Source organism: Saccopteryx bilineata, chromosome 3 (genome assembly GCF_036850765.1).
Source record: "Saccopteryx bilineata isolate mSacBil1 chromosome 3, mSacBil1_pri_phased_curated, whole genome shotgun sequence".
NCBI lineage: Eukaryota > Metazoa > Chordata > Mammalia > Chiroptera > Emballonuridae > Saccopteryx > Saccopteryx bilineata.
Window position 1 is genome coordinate 269,315,632 of NC_089492.1, and position 7,437 is coordinate 269,323,068.

Consider the following 7,437-nt stretch of genomic DNA (forward strand, 5'->3'; position numbering starts at 1 on the left):
GAGAGAGAGGAGTGAGAGAGAGAGACAGAGAGAGAGGAGTGAGAGAGAGAGACAGAGAGAGAGAGAGAAGGGGGAGGAGCAGGAAGCATCAACTCCCATATGTGCCTTGACCAGGCAAGCCCAAGGTTTCGAACCAGCGACCTCAGTGTTCAAGGTCAACGCTTTATCCCACTGCGCCACCACAGGTCAGGCCGACCGCGGGCCTTCAAACAGACCGAGTAACCCCTTGCTGGAGCCAGCGACCTTGGGTTCAAGCTGGTGGGCCTTTGCTCAAACCAGATGAGCCCGCACTCAAGCTGGCGACCTCGGGGTCTCGAACCTGGGTCCTCCACATCCACCACTCTATCCACCGCTCTATCCACCGCCTGGTCAGGCACGTTATTATTTTTTTATTAAAGATTTGTCTGTGAGCCAGATGCAGTCATCAAAAGAGCCACATCTGGCTCACAAGCCATAGGTTCCCGACCCCTGGAATAGGATATGAGAAAGGACTATATAGGACTGTGTGGTTTTACTCTGAATGAGATGGGGAACAGTTGGAGGGCTGAACGTCCATTTTTAAGGAATCACCTGGGCCTGCTCTGTGATAATGGACTGTAGGGGCATGGGTGGGAGTGGGGAGACCAGACATAAACCTATGGTAATAACCTTAGCAAGAGATGTTAATGGTTGGTACCATATTGAGTGAGGTGATGAGACATGGTTGGATTTTTTATCTGAAATGAAAGTCAATAGGATTTGTTGACAGATGGATAGATGTGTGGAAGAGACTAAGGATTATTCCAAGGTTTTTAGCTTAGGCAAATAAAAATATAGAATTTAATTCCACATATATACATCTGTAATAGATTTTACACCAAGTCAGGCGTTTCGTTTTGGGCGGGTGAAAAGGCCTGAAAATGGTGGGGGTAGGGGATAAAGAGGAGAATGACCAGGTCACAAAGCAGAGTAGAAACTAGGGTAGAGGTTTCCTTTTCCAACTAAAGAAATGCTGGGCCCTGGCTGGTTGGCTCAGTGGTAGAGCATCGGCCTGGCATGCAGGAGTCCCAGGTTCGATTCCCGGCCAGGGCACACAGGAGAAGCACCCATCTGCTTCTCCACCCCTCCTCCTCTTCTTCCTCTCTGTTTCTCTCTTCCCCTCCCACAGGCAAGGCTCCATTGGAGCAAAGTTGGCCCAGGCACTGAGGAAGGCTCTGTGGCCTCTGCCTCAGGCGCTAGAATGGCTCTGGTTGCAACAGAGTGACGCTCCAGATGGGCAGAGCGTCGCCCCCTGGTGGGTGTGCTGGGTGGATCCCGGTCGGGCACATGCGGGAGTCTGACTGCCTCCCTGTTTCCAACTTCAGAAAAATACAAAAAAAAAAAAAAAAAAAAAAAGAAATGCTGGTAGGAGAGCTGGTTCTGGCCTCTTTATGGTGCTACATTTGAAATGCATCTCATTAATTTTTGAATCCTCAAAGTCTAATATTACCTGGCATATGATAGGCATTCCAAATAAGTATTAATTCAGTTGAATTGAGAGAATGGCAAATTGACTCTTGAAAGGCCAATTAGGAAGGGAAGCTAAATGGTTTCAGGAATATTCCATAGAAGCTGGAGGACAGCCATAGCTGGGAACTCATTTTAATGCAGGTCAATAAACTTAAAATTATATATATATATATAATACACAGAGAGAGAGAGAGAGAGATACATACATCTATCTGTATGTGCCATGACCAGGGATCAAACCCACAACCTTTGTGTATGCAGATGACACTGTAACCAACTGAATATCCAGCCAAAGCTAATAAACTTCTTTGAGCATCTAATATATCCTGGGCACTAGGGATACAGAGATGGCACTTATTATTGGGAGAGACAGAGAAGAATCACTAAGTTATGGTACAGTGTGATAATACCAGTATGTATCAAGTTCTGAGGTGGATGGAAGGTGACTAACTCTGACAGGGGTGGTAGGCAAGAGGCAGCTTTGTGGAAAATGACATCAGAGCTGGTTTCTGAGAGATGGCTAGGAGTTTGCCTGTCATACTTCTATGGGAGGAAGCAATAGCTTGAGTCCAGTAATTGTCTTACTGGGGATGACGGCAGAGGAATGTCTTCATGTGTGTTTATAATGTGGAAGGTGCAGGACTTAGTACATGGTGAATACTCAAGAAATAATTACCGAATTGATTTTAGGGCATTCATATATCCCAGGGTAAGAGTTCACTCAAATGAACCGTTATGCATGTGACCCATTACATGTGGCTCCTGCCCACCTTGTACAGGTTGACTATTGATCTTGTCTGCCCAGCATCTATTCATTCTTACTTCTTCTAGTAAGAACACTGTGATTTTCCCTTGGGGAACTACCCTTCCTTCCACTCAGCTCATGTGGTTTGGTGGGGCTTTTACTCTGCATTTTCAGTGTGGGCAGATGACCCTGGCCTGGTGAGTCAAAGCATTTCATCCCTGCCACCCCAGTGACAGTGACTGGTTGTAGGGTTGGGGTGGGAGGCGTTAGTGACCCACCACAGGCCAAATGAGATGTAACCCTAGGATCTTTGCTAGAAGTACTGAGAAACAATTGTTAAGTTCCAGATGGCTAAACAAATAGGATATAAACATGGAGCTCTTGGGCCCTGGCAGGTTGGCTCAGTGGTAGAGCGTCGGCCTGGTGTGCAGAAGTCCCGGGTTCAATTCCTGGCCAGGGCACACAGGAGAAGCGCCCATCTGCTTCTCCACCCCTCTCCCTCTCCTTCCTCTCTGTCTCTCTCTTCCCCTCCCACAGTCAAGGCTCCATTGGAGCAAAGATGGCCTGGGCGCTGGGGATGGCTCCTTGGCCTCTGCCCCAGGCGCTAGAGTGGCTCTGGTTGCAACAGAGCAACGCCCCGGAGGGGCACAGCATTGCTCCCTGGTGGGCCTGCCGGGTGGATCCCGGTCCAGCGCAAGCGGGAGTCTGTCTGACTGTCTCTCCCCGTTTCCAGCTTCAGAAAAATACAAAAAACAAAACAAAACAAAAAAAAAACAAACAAGAACAGAAAAAAGAAAAAAAAAACAAAACCCCATGGAGCTCTTGGTAGGTATCTCACTACTTTTCAGCAGAACTTAACTGACAGTAAAGGAAACAGCTATACCTGAAGGCTTTATGGACTTTTTCATCACAAAGTCAGTTTGTGTTTGGTATCTGACAACTGCATCTGAAATAATCCACAATATACATTTCTATCCCAGCCTCTAGCAGAAACACCTAGGGTTTTAGTCCTTTCACATCTGCCTCCTACAGGCTCTCAGGGGAAAATAATTAAACGATTGCAAGATGTTGGTTAGCTTCTGTCCTCCAGTTCTGTCGCCACACATCTCAGCTGTTTTGTGACCTTAAAGCCCTCACTTCCTTCTCTGTCTTCATTTCCTGATTAACTTGCTCTCTGTTGACTCTTCCAGGAGTCTGAGTTTTTAAGGAAATGTCACTGGCTCTAGGCCAGTCCTATGTCATTGAGTGTCAGGAGTTGCAATCTCTTCCTTGGTTATGCTTTTCTGGGGCCAAGACTGGCACTCTGTCTTCCAGATCAGTTTTCAACCTGGAATATGCAGACCTCTGGTGGTATACAGTGGGGGTGCTGAAGCCATGGGATAAAACACAGTACTGCTTTCTGGAGTGTCAGTTTTATCCATGGAAATGTAAGGCAATATTTTCAACATTAAAGTGTAGGTATTCAGAGCACCTTTTCTGAGCCAGACTTAGATGAATTAAAACCCTGCCTCCATCACTTACTAACTACATGACCTTAGAATTACTTAACTTCTCTGTGCTTGTTTCCTCAAAAAAAAAAAATTTTTTTTTTCCCCGAAGCTGGAAACGGGGAGAGACAGTCAGACAGACTCCCACATGCGCCCGACCGGGATTCACCCGGCACGCCCACCAGGGGCGAAGATCTGCCCCTCAGGGGGTGATGCTCTGCCCCTCCGGGGGGTCGCTCTGTCGCGACCAGAGCCACTCTAGCACCTGGGGCAGAGGCCAAGGAGCCATCCCCAGTGCCTGGGCCATCTTTGCTCCAATGGAGCCTCGCTGCCAGAGGGGAAGAGAGAGACAGAGAGAAAGGAGAGGGGGAGGGGTAGAGAAGCAGATGGGCGCTTCTCCTGTGTGCCCTGGCTGGGAATCGAACCCGGGACCCCTGCATGCCAGGCCGACGTTCTACCACTGAGCTGAGCCAACCGGCCAGGGCCTGTTTCAAATTTTGAAGATAGTATCAGTACCTAATGAGATTGTTGTAAAAATTAAGTACTTAGAACAGTGCCTGGTGCATAAGTGCTAAATATTAGCCATTACTGTTAAAACATGGATATATTATAAAGTACAAAGAAAACTAATGTAATTTTAAGATACAAGACTTTGAAGAAAAGTCACCTGAAGGTCTGACCCAGTTCTGCAGGGATTTGCCTATTTTCTTCTGCCAGCAAGAGTACTTACATCTGTGGAGGAAAGGGAGCCCTGTGCACTACTGGTGGGAGTGTAAATTAGAGCAGCCACTATGGAAAAGTTTGGAGGCTCTTCAAAACATTAAAAATAGAACTACCATGCAATCCTACAATTCAACCTCTGGGTATTTATCCAAAAACAAACACATTAATTGAAACTATGCATCGCTATGTTCACTGCAGCATTACTTACAATGGCTAAGATATGGAAGCAATCTAAGTTTCTAGTAATAGATGAGTGGATGAAGATGATGTGATATATAGTGGCATATTAATCAGCCATTAAAAAGAATGAAATCTTGCCATTTTCTTTTCTTTTTTTTTTTGTATTTTTCTGAAGCTGGAAACGGGGAGAGACAGTCAGACAGACTCCCACATGCGCCCGACCGGGATCCACCCGGCACGCCCACCAGGGGCGAAGCTCTGCCCCTCAGGGGGCGATGCTCTGCCCCTCCGGGGGGTCGCTCTGTCGCGACCAGAGCCACTCTAGCACCTGGGGCAGAGGCCAAGGAGCCATCCCCAGCGCCCGGGCCATCTTTGCTCCAATGGAGCCTTGGCTGTGGGAGGGGAAGAGAGAGACAGAGAGGAAGGAGGGGGGGTGGAGAAGCAAATGGGCGCCCCTCCTATGTGCCCTGGCTGGGAATCGAACCCGGGTCCCCCGCATGCCAGGCCGACGCTCTACCGCTGAGCCAACCGGCCAGGGCCAAACCTTGCCATTTTCAACACAGAAGGATCTTGCGGGTAATGTACTAGGTGAAATAAGTCAGAGAAAAATACATGATTTCATGTATATATGGAATCTAAATAGCAAAATAAATTAACAAAACACAAACAAATGCATAGAGAACAAACTGACGGTTGCCAGATGGAAGCAGGGGAATGGGTGAAATAGGTGAAGGGAAATAAGGCACTTCCAATTATAAAATAAGTCACAGGGATGTAATGTACAGCATAGGGAATAGTCAATAATATTGTAATAACTTTGTGTGGTGACAGATGGTTACTAGACTTAATGTGACCATTTTGTAAGGTATTTAAGTGTTAAATCTCTATGTTGTACACCTGAAACTAATATTGTATATATACTATATTCTTTAAAAAAGAATACATTTGGCCTGACCAGGCGGTGGCGCAGTGGATAGAGCGTCGGACTGGGATGCCGAGGACCCAGGTTCGAGACCCCGAGGTCGCCAGCTTGAGCTCCGGCTCATCTGGTTTGAACAAAGCTCACCAGCTTGGACCCAAGGTCACTGGCTCGAGCAAGGGGTCACTCGGTCTGCTGAAGGCCTGCGGTCAAGGCACATATGAGAAAGCAATCAATGAACAACTAAGGTGTCGCAATGTGCAACGAAAAACTAATGATTGATGCTTCTCATCTCTCCATTCCTGTCTGTCTCTGACTCTCTGTCTCTGTAAAAAAAAAAAAGAATACATTTGATTTATAAGAGACTAGAAGAGAGAATCCAGGTGAATTCATGTTTTTCTAATTTCTGGGGCCATTCTCACTTCATGTATCTAGTCTCCCCCATCCACTTTCCATATGTACGGCCTCCCACCCATCGTCATCCAGGCATTTGCCTCCATGTCTTATATTTGATTATTAAAAAGATAATATATGCAAGCTTTAAAAAAATAACTATTTCTTCAGTTTTTCAAAAATAGGATTTTGTTAAGTATTTGGTGGGAGGTGGGCAATGAAGACAGAAGGGACAACAGCACAAGCAAAACTCCAGAGGTTTTGTTCCAAAAGAACAAGACCATTTTGGCTTGTGAGTAAAGATGAGGCTGAAAACATAGATTAAGTTTATGGCACTTGAGGATCTTGAATGTTACATATATTTGAATATTACATATATTGAAGAGTCTGAAGTTGATTTCAACTTTCTAAACCTGTTTCATTTGTAAGATTAGGATTTCTCTTATTGAATTGTTGTGAAGATTAACAATAAAGAGTAGATAGATGGGTGAGATGTAAGAAACAAAATGACTGTCTTATAAATTGGAGACAAAGATTCTTGCGTCCGGTATAAAGCAAACCATCCCAACTCTCAGGGTGGCCTGTAATCTAGTGTCGCTGAGATTTTTATATTCCTGTAAGGCACACATACTAATAACCACTAGAGGGAGCTCAATACAAAGGAATCAGAGCTCCCAACTCCAGGAAAATTGTGGTGGGCAAATCTGGGCGGGTGTGTGTAATCCTGGAACCAATCCAGACTTTTCAATGGTAGGGGTGGGGCATGGATCTAGGTGCTGTCGCTGGCCCCCTTTTCTTTAACACATCCTAAGGACAGGGTTAGGGCATGCTGCTACAACCTAGAGTTTAGCAGCTAACCAGATAAAAGATCTCTAGGATGGGGAGTACAGAATGAGGGCCAGATCTAGTTTGGGGGCCTGAATTACTGTATCTCAAATAAAAAGGGCTTTCACCAACTCTGCTTATAAGCCCAACTTCTTAGAAATACTGGGTACCAGGCCAGGTAGTCTAGCTAGATCTGGGAACCTTAGAAAAGGAGCAGGGCTGCAGTGTGAGGAAGGGGGAAGGACAAAGGGAGGCAGTGCCATATCTCACAGTCAGTCTTTAGAGCGGCATCTACATTGCCTTAAGACTCCAAGCTTTAAGTCTATCATAAAGGGTTATGGGATCTAGTTTCTCCAATCACGACTACTTACCCTGTTTCCCCGAAAATAAGACATCCCCCCAAAATAAGACCTAGTTTAGAAATATAAGGCCTTCCCTGAAAATAAGACCTAGCGCATCTTTAGGAGCAAAAATTAATATAAGACACTGTCTTCTTTCGGGGAAAACAGGGTAGATTGTTGCACATGGAAATAAAGCCACAAGAAATTCTTGATGGAATTCAGTTTGGTTGGTTATGCTGATGTTTGTGATGACTACAGTATATTAATAAACTACAGTAATATTAATGACTATTCCCTATGCTGTACATCACATCCCTGTGACTTATTTTATAATTG